General features: G+C 33.1%; 1 pseudogene; it reads right to left on the reverse strand.

The window, feature by feature from the left end:
- Nucleotides 1-7232: 7232 nt before the first annotated feature.
- Nucleotides 7233-10595, reverse strand: LOC120194768 (annotated as a pseudogene).
- Nucleotides 10596-12413: the final 1818 nt, after the last annotated feature.

Genomic DNA, 12413 nt, shown 5'->3' on the forward strand with positions numbered 1-12413 from the left:
TTACTTATGCTTTTATATTTATATTAGTCCAAAAAAATGGCAAAGCCCTTAAAAGGGGGTTTAAAGTTTTTGTAAGATTTAAAGGTACTGTCTTAAGAAAAAGACATTATCAAAGCAGAATATATGCTTTCTATCACCCCCACCCGATCAATATTTTAGGTTCCTATATCTTCATATATTTTAGGTTTAAGGTGTAATTAATTTTATAAAAGAAATTATTAAAAAAATAAATTTCAATAAATTTTTGTACATTAAAAATGCATCAAGTAAATTATTTGACTAATAAAATTTATTTTAATCACTACAATATCTGTCGTTACACTTATTGACATGATAATTTAATGTGATAGTTCATGTGTTATCATGTGATATAACAGAAAGACTTATTTATGCTTCAAGCAAAAATTTAAAGTGAAAAATATATAAAAATTAAAATTACATTAAAATTTTATAATTTAAAAAATAATTAATATTGAAAATTAAAAATTAAAAATATTAAAAATAACAAAATTATTAAATATTTTTAAAAAACAAAATTTTAAACTATAAAAAACCCACAAAAATGAAACTTAAACCGAGAGTTGCATCATGAAAAACTCAGTTTCGGACTCCAAAATAAATTTCATCAATACCACAATAGTCCATATTCATCGCATTATTTTTAAATTTTAAGATAGACTCATAAAAATTATGTTTACATCATTACAAAGATGATGATATTAAAAATGTGTTTCAAGAATCGTAATATAGTTTTTTTTTAATGGTAATAGAGTTGATTGAACTAACGACAGACGGTCTTTGATAAACGTGTTCATTTTAAAAAAATTAATTATATATATATATATAATTTTAACCATTTCTTGAATATTTTTTAAATTTAAGTATTTTATTATTTTTATGATATTTTAATTTTTTATTTTGAATTAGTTTTAACTATTTTATAATTATAGTTTTAGTTTTAAAATAGGCTTAAATATACAAAAGGTGTCCAACGTTTGTCTTTGGTTCTAGTTTAGTGTCTAACGTTTATTTCGTTCCAGTTTGGTGCCTAACGTTTATTTCGTTCCAGTTTGGTGCCTAACGTTTCATTCCGTTACTCATTTAGGTGCTCAGGCCGTCAACGATGTTAATTTCTCTGTTAAGTGACATGTGTCACAACCTGGTAATTTTAAAAATTTCATTTAAAATTAAATTTTATATATTTAAAAAAACACAAATTTTGAAATAAGTCAAAACTTTGAAAACCTTCATTTCAATCCCTAAACCCACGTCGGTCGCCGCCACCTTCCCGACCTCCCCTCCCTCGGCATCAAAACCCCATAAAATTGTGATCGATCGACAGTCGATCAATGATGAATCAACATTTTATACCCTACGAACCCTAGGATGAAATTCACGATCCCACGCGATTCCGACGGCCGATCGACCGTCGATCGGTCACAATTTTATGGGATTTTTGGTTGTCAGGGGGAGGGGAGGTCGGCTGGAGCTTCTTCGATGGCAAAAAGTGATGATCAATATGGGTTTAGGGGTTGAAATGGAAGTTTTCGGAGTTTTTGGTTGATTTCAAAATTTGTGTTTTCTTTTTAATATATATATATATATATATATATATAGTTTTATTTTTAAAAATTTTAAATAAAATTTTTAAAATTATCAAGTTATGACATGTGTCACTTAAGACCAAAATTAACGGTCTGTTACAGCCTGATCCAATTTGAGTTATGAAATGAAAAGTTAGACATCAAATTGGAATGAAATAAAGGTTAGACACTAAACTGACCTAGATTGGACACCCTTTTGTATATTTAATTTTTTTTTATGAGAGATCAATTTTATTTTATTTTTTGAAAAGTGGAGGAGCTTCTGTATTATACATATTTTCTTTTTCTGTCATCATTGAGTCATTCCTTTATTTTCCTTTGTTATTTACAATGATGGTTTTGGTATCTTTCCAACAATAATGGTGAAGACTTTCCAATTATTCAAACACTTTAGCTTGTACATATTTCAGTTTCCATCTATGAACAGACCACTTTGATCAAAGTTTTATCCTTTGATTCTTCCGATATGAGATCTTGATGGATCATGTTCTCCATTAAAATCAATCTAGAAAAGAAAGGAGCTTTGTTTCAAGGATCACTATATAAGACAGTTTTGACCAGATTCTTTTCCTTTCACCATATCTCCTTTTCCAGTTAATTGGAGCACTTGAGAAATTTGGAAGAGAAAAAAAACACCCACATGGCTGCTGCTCGGAGCTTTGGAGGAAGATTATGGTGGGTTAAGAGCTTCATAGGCTTGCTTTTCACGGCAATGGGGGGTTCCACTTGAAAAGATGCGTGCTTCAATGTTTCTCTGCTTCCTGCTTCTAACTTGAACCAAGTTATTTAGCATTAGAAAATATATCAGTTTCAGCAGAACAAATAAACCCATCAGAGAAAGTAATTAAGTTGTCGAAAAGAAACTTTCCCGTCATTTAGTTCAAAAAACCAATGTTTGGCCTTCTTTATGAATTACTGTACTCAACGTAAACCAAGTCTTTTTTTTCTTCTTCTTTTGTTTCATTTTTACGAAAATGATAAAAATAAAAGCAATCCAATCAACCAAAATCATTATTTTTTAATATACACTTCTAGAAATATATATTTGTATGGGTAAACTATATCATTGACCCATCTACTATTTAGCCGTTTTACGTTTATCACCGATCTTTCAATTTTTTTAATCAACCATTAAACTATTTGATTGATCTCAATCAGTCACTTGCCGTTAAAATTTAACGACTATGTGATATGACATTTAAATATTTTGATATAATTACATATTTGATTCTTATTATTTATATATTCTCTCAATTTAGTCATGCTTTTAATAAATTAAGATAAATTTAATAATCGAATCAAATAATGACATGTGTCACCAATTAAATTTATTTTCATTTATTTTAAGTTAATATATTTATTTTTCACCAATAATAGGATGGCACATGTTACCCTTTGGTTTAAAGGGAAAAAAAGTAAAGCAAATTTGGGAACTAGTGGATTTGAACTTAGGGTACATGCTAATGTATGTACGCCTGCAAAAATGAGATCTTTTCAGATGAAGTCGAATCATACCAAAATGCAAAAGGCACAAATTTTAGTATACTTCCTTGCTGCTTGGAACGAATAGTCGAGGAGGGGGAGTTGAGAGTATCAGCCAAATAAGAAAGACCTCATGTTTTCATACACTAATTCTAGTGTTTACTTGCATTCGAAAAAGATGAAACTTGAACCAAGTTCAAATCCCGGTGCCATTATTGTTGGAAAAAATACCACCCAACTCCCAGGATTGTTCGTAAACTGTAGAGCGGCCATGAACACACGTTGCTATAAAAGAAAGAGTAGAACAAATAATACGTATGGGCTTTTATTTTGAGGAAAGATCAAAGAGAGAGCTTCTGGTCCACCTTTTTCTCCTCTTTTAATCTCTTCCCAGATACCCAAGCCTTAAGGCTGTATCATGAGAAGCGAAACATCTCAAAAATATATATATATATGTAACTCAACAAAATTATTTAATCAAAAGGCTGGCCGGAACTTCGCACCTACCTTGGATCGTAGGTGGCGATTTTAACGAAATTCTGCACCACAACGAAAAAGGAGGCCGGTGACGATCGATTGTTAACATGCAAGACTTTCAAAATGGCCTTCGTGATTCCAATCTTTGGGACCTAAAACCCAAGACTGGTTGGTTCACGTGGAGTGCAGGTCGACGTGCGGCTAATCATATTCGGGAATGTACTGACAGATTTGTCGCCTCCCCTGATTGGATCCACTGCTTTAAGAATTGCACGGTCTCTTCTGAAGGTACCGTCACCTCAGATCATGCGCTGATTGAGGTCGAGCTCCTAAGTAACCACTTCGATAACGGTCCTGGTCCGAGAAACGACTACTTCAAATTTGAACCTTGTTGGGCAAAGGAAGAGGATTGCATTAATATCATCAAGGATACATGGAAAGACACCAAGGGATCCACCTTAATCAAAATGAAAGAGGTTGGAAATCGATTGGGTCAATGGCAAAAACAAAGAAGGTCCAAGGCTAGAAAGGAGGAGAAATCCCTTTGGGGGGAAAATTCAAAAAATCGAAATGGAGCCTATAACTGAGGATTCGGTGGAGACCCTGATTAGACTTAAAGGGGACCTTAAAAGTCTCGTGGATAAAGATGAATCTTACTGGAGACAAAGATCTCGTATTGCTTGGCTGAAAGAGGGGGACAGGAACACTCGATTTTTCCACGCTAGGGCTAATGGTAGAAAAAAGAAAAACTGGACTGAGGGGATCAATGACGACGGTAGAAACAAAGTTGAGAAATTGGAGGACATTTTAAGGTGGCTACGAATTTCTTTTCCTTGCTTTTTCGCTCTTCAAACATGGAAACTTCTCCCTCAATTCTGGAAGCTATCAATAGAAGTGTATCTCTTGAAGATAACATTAATCTCTGTCGAAATTTCACTTCCGAGGAGGTTCTTCAAGCTTTCAACCAAGTCAACCCTTCTAAAGCCCCTGGCATTGATGGTCTCTCATGTTTCTTCTACCGGTCCTTTTGGGATACTGTAGGAGATGATTTAGTTAAGATGTATCTTGATATCCTTAATGGTTCCACCAGTATTCATGATGTCAATAAAACCGTCATTGTTCTCATCCACAAAGTTAATAACCCATAGCCAATAAAAAATTATAGACCCATAAGTCTTTGTACAGTTGACTATAAGGTTGTGTCTAAGGTTTTAGTCAATCGCCTGAAATCAATCATGTTTAAATGCATTGCCAAATCAATGTGCTTTTGTACCAGGAAGAAGGATTTTTTATAACTTCCTTGTCGCCCACGAATTGTTTCACTACTTGGAAAGCTCTATAAAAACGGCCCCAACAAAGAGATTGCGCTAAAGCTTGATATGGAAAAGGTCTATGATCAGGTAGAATAGAACTTTGTTGCGGATGTTATGATCCAAATGGGTTTCAAGGAGGAGTTTGTTCAACTCATTAAGAATTGCATAAGCATTCTCTCCTTTCAAATAAGAATCAATGGCCACCTTTCAGATAGCTTCACTCTTGAAAGAGGTATTCGTCAGGGAAACTCCCTTTCTCCATATATGTTACTTTTCTGTGCGCATGGGTTGCCAGCTCTCTTACTAAAGGCGCAACAAGATGGTCTTATAAAGGGTGTTAAAGTAAGCATGAGAGGACCCAGAATTACACACTTGCTCTACACGGATTATAGTTTGTTATTTTTCAAGAATTCCCTTTGGGAGGCGCAAAAAATCAAAGAGCTTTTCCAAATTTATGAAGAGTCTTCAGGCCAAAAGATAAACTTTGACAAATCCAGTATTTACTTCAATAAGAACACTCATCCTGACCATAGAAGTGCAATAAGAAGTGTTTTTGGGTCGAGGATAATTAAGACCCAGGGTTATACCTTGGTCTTCCCCTCATCGTGGGAAAAGGGAAAATCTCAACGTTCAACTCCATCACAGACAAAACGTCCAAAAGAATACAAGGTTGGACTAGGAATATCATCTCATTTGGAGGTAGATAATTTTTTCTCAAATCAGTTGTGCAGGTTCTCCCCACGTATGATATGTCTTGCTATCTTCTCCCGGATGGTATAACTGAAGAAATTACAAAACAGATCAGATCCTTCTGGTGGTCGGGAAGACACAAGAAAAAAAAAAGGATGAGCAATGGTGTCTTGGGATAAGTTAAGCAGATTCAAACGTCTGGGAGGAATTGGTTTCAGAGACCTCAACCTATTCAACTTAGCTCTCCTTAGGAATCAAATTTGGAGATTTATCTAGGATCCAACTTCGTTGGCTTTCCAATTGCTCAAAGCAAAATACTTCCCTCATTCGAATTTTCTCTTTGTTAGAATCAGGGATAGAGCATCATATTCTTCTGGAGAATCAGTACGGGAGGCAAAACGAGTATGTTTTTAGATGATTGGGGGGACTCATCTCCCATCTCCTAGATTGGTTCTTATAGAGATAATTGTGATTCTCCCTACAAATGTACGGAGTCATGATCCCAAACTCTGCTAAATGGGATGTTAACAAAGTGAATCAAATTCTCCTTCAGGACAATACAAATAAAGTCACTTCAACTCTTATAGCACCATTCCATGAAGACAGATTAATTTGGAGCCACCATAGCACTGGATGATATTCCGCGAAGTCGGAGTATAATTGGCTTTTACTGAGAAAGAACACTCCGGTGGAACAAGGAAATTGAAAAATGCTAACTCCCTACTTTGCCAAAAATTCAAATTTTCTGATGGAGAGTCTGTCATGATGCTCTCCCTACTGGGGAAAAGTTGAAGCAAGCAAAGCTATCTGAGGGAATCTGCCCTATGTGTTCTGAGGAGACTGAAAGCTTAATGCATGCGTTTAAGGATTGAAAAAAAGCAAAGACAGCTTTACAAACTTCTGGGCTTGAAGCGACGATTATCAATTGGCAAGGAAACTCATGCAAAGATTGGTTCGAATAGACTAGCAAAAGACTCAGCATAGAGGGACTATGCAAACTGATCACACTGCTATGGATTGTGTGGAACAGAAGAAGTCATATCAGTGTGGAGTCTTCTCGCCGATTACAACGTGGCAAACATGGATAGAAGACCCTCATCTAATCTTCCTAGTCATCACAAAAGGCATTTTGGAAAAGGCCCAATACGAATATAGTAAAAATCAATGTAGATGGGGATTGTATTCAAACGGTAACAGCCGCAGCAATAGGAATAGTGGCCAGAGACCATAATGGTCTAGTTCTAGGTGGCATGTGCAGACAAATTGATCAACCTTTCACAGCGGAATCGGCTGAGGCAAAAGTATTCACACAATGGATAAAATTTGCTGTGGAGAACGGATGGACAAATGCTACAATAAAAGGGGATGCAATAACAATCATGATTCATGAACAGACTCGTCAACCATAAGGAGGACGTTTCAACCATTTTGCTGTCTGCTAACAAAGACCTGAAAGTGTTTTTTTGTTAATCGTGAACCAAAATGTGTTGCTCATACGCTTTCTCATTGGGCTTTGTCGAGACCTAATCCTTGTTGGTTTTATTATGATGAACCTGAATGTATTAAGCTTGTAATCCTTCTTGATGCAATTGGAATATAATTCTCTGCTTTCCAAAAAAAAAAAACTCAACAAAATGAATAAACAAGAGAAGATACTTCTGGTGCATTTTCTAGTAACGAAGCCATTTCCATTTTCCCCCCATTTAGAATCCAAGTTGTACAAGAATGAATCTTTTTTACAAGTTGTAGGTCATCTATACATTTAGAATCCAACGCAAAAGAATGGAAGTGATTCTTGCACGAATGAATCTGAAATACATATACAATCTCTTGAAAAAAAAAATGTTCTAATAATTCTATTGTATACTACAACGTGGAAAGAATATAGTTCTAAAAGTGAAACAGAATCCAGCGTTTCTTGTAATGCCATAAATAAGCCAATGAAATAATCCAGTCTTTGCTGCACTTGAGTAAAAGAAGATATCCAATTAGCGCGTATCAGTGCGCTACTTTTGCCAATTTCAAAACCTCAGCACACCCTCCCTCGCTTCGGGAAGAGGCAGATTCCAGCTCTATTCCAATCTCCAGCTCCTCCCTCTCTATCCATTCTTCACTATCTACCTCGTCATCTCTAACTTCCAGGAACTTCAAATTTGCATCTCTATCACATCTTCTCCTCTTGAAGGTCTCTTGAATTCGGTCGGCATCAATCTTGCTAAAGGTACTATGAATATATACAATCTTAACGGTTGGATTCAGAGGATGAGATTCCTCTGTTCTTAGCTCACATTCACCTTCCCCACTGTCAACAACAGTACTTGCACCACTATCACTGGTTTGACTTGGTAAATTTTCTTTTGGACTTACTTGTTTATTGTCACAGGCTACAGATGAAACGGTCTTAAAACTCTAGTTCTGGTCAGATTCTTCGGTTCTTGGCTGACCCCTATCATTGCCATCCTGAACAACACTACTTGCACCATTAGCATTTGCTTGATGAGGGAAAACTTCTTTCACTCTAACTTGGCTGACACAACTGTCCATAGATTTGCCAACTTTACTATTCTCAGCTCCAGCAACAAACTGACTGTTTCCAGCTAAAGAAGCTGATCGACTGGCCCTCTCATGTCTTGATGATAAAGGTCGACTTCTGTTTTGCCCTAACAACCACACCATCTGCTGAGTGACCTCTGCAAATTTTTGGCGTAAGCACACATAAAAGCAATGAAAGATGACCATCCCAAGTTTTTCCCCTTTTTCAGGAGAAAAAAGTATTAAGAACTACCATGCATGTTATGTTCGAGAGACGTTCCAATAAGCTTGTGTCATTTATATTTTTAAATAATAGAAAAAACACAGGTTAAGGTTAAGGAAGGTGATATGAAAAAGAAAGTTCTGCGTGATCAATGTGTACCACTTTTACATTGTAAGGAGTATATTACCACAGCCGCACTTTTAATTATCAACTATAGTTCCTGTTCATTACAAAATATAATGACCACGAGTAAGAATTAAAGCTGATACACGTGAAGCTAGGAAGATATCTGTAGTACAAACCTTGTAATTGTTTAGGTGAAATATCAAATTCCAACCACCATACTTTGCCCTTCTCCATAGGAAGCTTTACTTTTTGAAATTTAGCAGCAAGACACATGGAACCAGCTGCAATGTAATGGGGTTTGTATTGCAAGCACAAGGTTGTCTGAAGCCTGCTAGTTCAATTCATTCAGGTATTTAATATCATAAAGACACAAAAAAATGGTTTAAAAAAAGTCAACAATAGCATAAATATAGGTAGTTTCCTCAGAATGAACAAATCAGCAAGTCCTCACCAATCATTAACGAAATTCCAAGCCACTTTTAAGAGGTTAGGAAAAATTTCCAATTTCTTAAAAGCTGCAACAAGGGGCTTGTAAGGGAGTTTGATATCAAGATCAAAAGCAATTGTTGCCAACAAAAGCCTCTCCCCAACCAATATCAATTCCTTCTGCTTATCATAAACTTCCTGATGGCAAAAGTGGAAATACATTAGGCAAGCATGATATGGAGAAAAAGCGTACTTCAGCTGAGCTAGGCAAATCGACATTACTCTTTGTCTGATTCTTCCTGGAGAAGAAGGATTCCGTTTATGGATAAGTTCATAGCTCACAACAATAACATCCTGCAACAAGCGTGGTGTTTCCTCTATTTTGCATGCGAGAAATGTGCTTACAGTTGCAATAGTCTGCAGAGTTCACCAACATGTTTAGGAATGAGAAAACTAATCCCAGCTCTATATTTTAACAACTTAATATACACTTTCTCCTTGTTAAGAATAACCAAGTTTTCCAGGAGGCAATTATCAAACATGGCAAAAACTAATAAATATCCAAAAACAAGCAATAGCATGTAAAGATACTATGCTATAATCATTCATTTCAAGATGAAATCAATGATATTCTGCTTCCAAAGAATGCAGATAATGATAATCTAACTACTTGCTAATAATTGCTCTTGCGAAAAGTAAATCACAATTGCATCATTTCACTATTAGCACCCATGGACTCAAACGCAGAGTTCCAAATTTAGAATGAGAAAGATGCGAGCAAGCATTAAAAGAGAGTAATATAATTACAGCATCTACCTGCCAATCATTTTTTGCATGAGATTGACGCATGTAAAACCGGTGACACAGCATCATTGCACATGCTATTGCTACTTGAGGCCTGCAAGTAAATTTGTCAATCACCTTAACAAATTGTTACACACACTAAAACACAAAATGAAAGTTAATGCTTCAAAAGCAATATGAGAAACAACCACTAAACTACCAAACTAAGGACTAAATGGTGATATAGGAATGTGATTAAATCTCATTAAGTCAGAGAAAAGAACTTCAAAATAGACATAGTCCCTTCACTCACACTTTAAGCTTCATTCCAAGCTCTTGAAGAAACGAACAATACAACTTCCGCAACCGCTCCTCTCTTCCAAGTTCAATTCCGTCCTTCCTGGATGGAGAATGATTCTCGATTTCCTCTCGGCTGAAATACCACCTGCGTGTTGATGAATGAGGCTGCTCTGATAAACACATGCTAGCTGCACAGGCCAAATCCACGTGCAGCTGTTTTGCAAGAACTGCAATAAAATATAACGAGCCGCTCAATAAAAGCAATGATACTATCATAATTTAACATATTTATGTTAAACAAGAGAGAGAGAGAGAGCATCTAACAAATCTAATTTGAATTCTTTGGAAATTCTCAGCCGGAAAAGAAATTTTCCAATTTGGGTTAAATACAAAACAATTTCAACGCTTTGTCACCTAATACAATACAAACATAATTAAAATAACGCAAAACACATAACGAATTAAGCAATAAAGTGATCTGGGAAAATGGAAAACAGAAACAGAGAAAGGGGAAAAAAGGAAGAATTACCTGAGGAATGTTTTATTAAAAAGATAAAGGAATATTGGTACGGTTTCTGTGAACGGTAAAACCCTAAATTCCCGTTGACTTTAAACTTGAAACTCAGCTGTTTGTTTGGTTTTCAGGCCTACAGAGTTGACTCCAGTTTTTAAGTCTTCCTTTTCTGTTAATAATGAAAGCGTCGCTTGGCAGCTAAGTATGCGCGTGAAGTAAGTTTTCTGAGCGCGTGCATTTGGTTTCCAAGTTGGAGTCTAACATAATTAGCAACTAAATAAAGTAGTATGTATAGTAGCAAGGTTAAATTTAAGGATTATATAATAAATAAATACTTAAAGTATATTTTTATTTAATTATTTAAAGTATATTTTTAATCAAAATAAGTATTTGATTATATAATAAATAAATACTTAAAGCATATTTTTATTTAATTATTTAAAGTATATTTTTAATCAAAATAAGTATTTAAAATTATTATTTTGGTCAAAATAGATACTTAAAGTATTTTTTGATAAAAATAAGTACGTAAAGTATCCATTTTTTTCATCTAAATACTTAAAGTATTCTTTAATTAATGTCACGTGTCATCTTTTTTAGAACTTATATGAAACAATTTGAATAAATTAGGTACCTATTTTGACATAAAATACTTTATATACTTATTTTGACAAAAAATGATAACTTTAAGTATTTATTTTGACCAAAAAATATTTTAAGTACTTAAATGAAAAAGAATATACACTTTAGGTACTTATTTACGATATAATCCTAAATTTAATAATAAAATCAATAGTAAATTATTAAATAATCACTTAATTATGGAGTTAATGTTAATATGACCATCATACATTCAATCTTGTCAATATGGTCTCATAATTATTTAATTGATTTCAATCATGTCACATTCTGTTAACATTTAACAAAAGAGTTGACATGACAGTTAATAAAATTGACATAATTATACATTTAATTCTAAATATTTGTATATTCTATCAATATAGTCATAATTTTAATTTAATCCGCTAATCATATGATAACACGTGTTAATAGTGTCATATGTCACAATTAAAAGATTTTTTTTAATTTAATTTATTTTCAATTTAAATAAAATTTTGAACCAATCAAATGGTGACATGTATCACCATATGATATAAGAAAAATAAATTTACAAAAAATAAGATGCTATTAAAGGGTACAAGCCTAAATCTTCAAGATATCAAAGTATGCTTCTACTACACTAACAATTATATTTAGTTGAAGTGTTACACCATGTCTTATTTATGTTGTATTAAAATTTAAAAAAATATAAAACCAATTAAATCTTAATTTATTAGAAAATATATAAGCACCCAAATCATTAAAACAAATTAACTATTGGTTTATAGATAAATATATTTTATATATATTCAAAATATAGTTAATGTAGGATTTAAAATAAGACTTTTATTTTTAAGACTAATTTCATAAAACAAGATTAATATTTTTAAATCAAATTCAAGTAAAATATATTTAATGTTTTTATTTTATTCTTATAAAATAAGTTAAATATTTTAAAACTAATTTGAATATGTTTTTTTATAAATTAAATTCAAGTACAATATTATATTAAATTTAAAAGTTAAATTTAATTCAAAATATTAAATTTATTTTTATAAATATAGAAAATAAAAATATATTTAAAATAGTTTAAAAATATTGATTTTTTATTTTAAATCCTAAATTAACTATTTTCTAAAATATTTTAAATAACTATATTATAATATATATAAAATATTTACCTATAAATCAATGATCAATTTTTCTTTGGTTTTGATGCTTATATATTCTCTAGTAAATTTAGGTTGGATTTATTTTATTGTTATTTTTGTTTTCATTTAATACATGATAAATAACATGTGTTATAATAGTTTAATCAAATATGATTATTAGTGCAATGGTAG

This window comes from Hibiscus syriacus, unplaced genomic scaffold (genome assembly GCF_006381635.1).
Source record: "Hibiscus syriacus cultivar Baekdansim isolate YM2019G1 unplaced genomic scaffold, ASM638163v2 tig00117000_pilon, whole genome shotgun sequence".
Taxonomy (NCBI): domain Eukaryota; kingdom Viridiplantae; phylum Streptophyta; class Magnoliopsida; order Malvales; family Malvaceae; genus Hibiscus; species Hibiscus syriacus.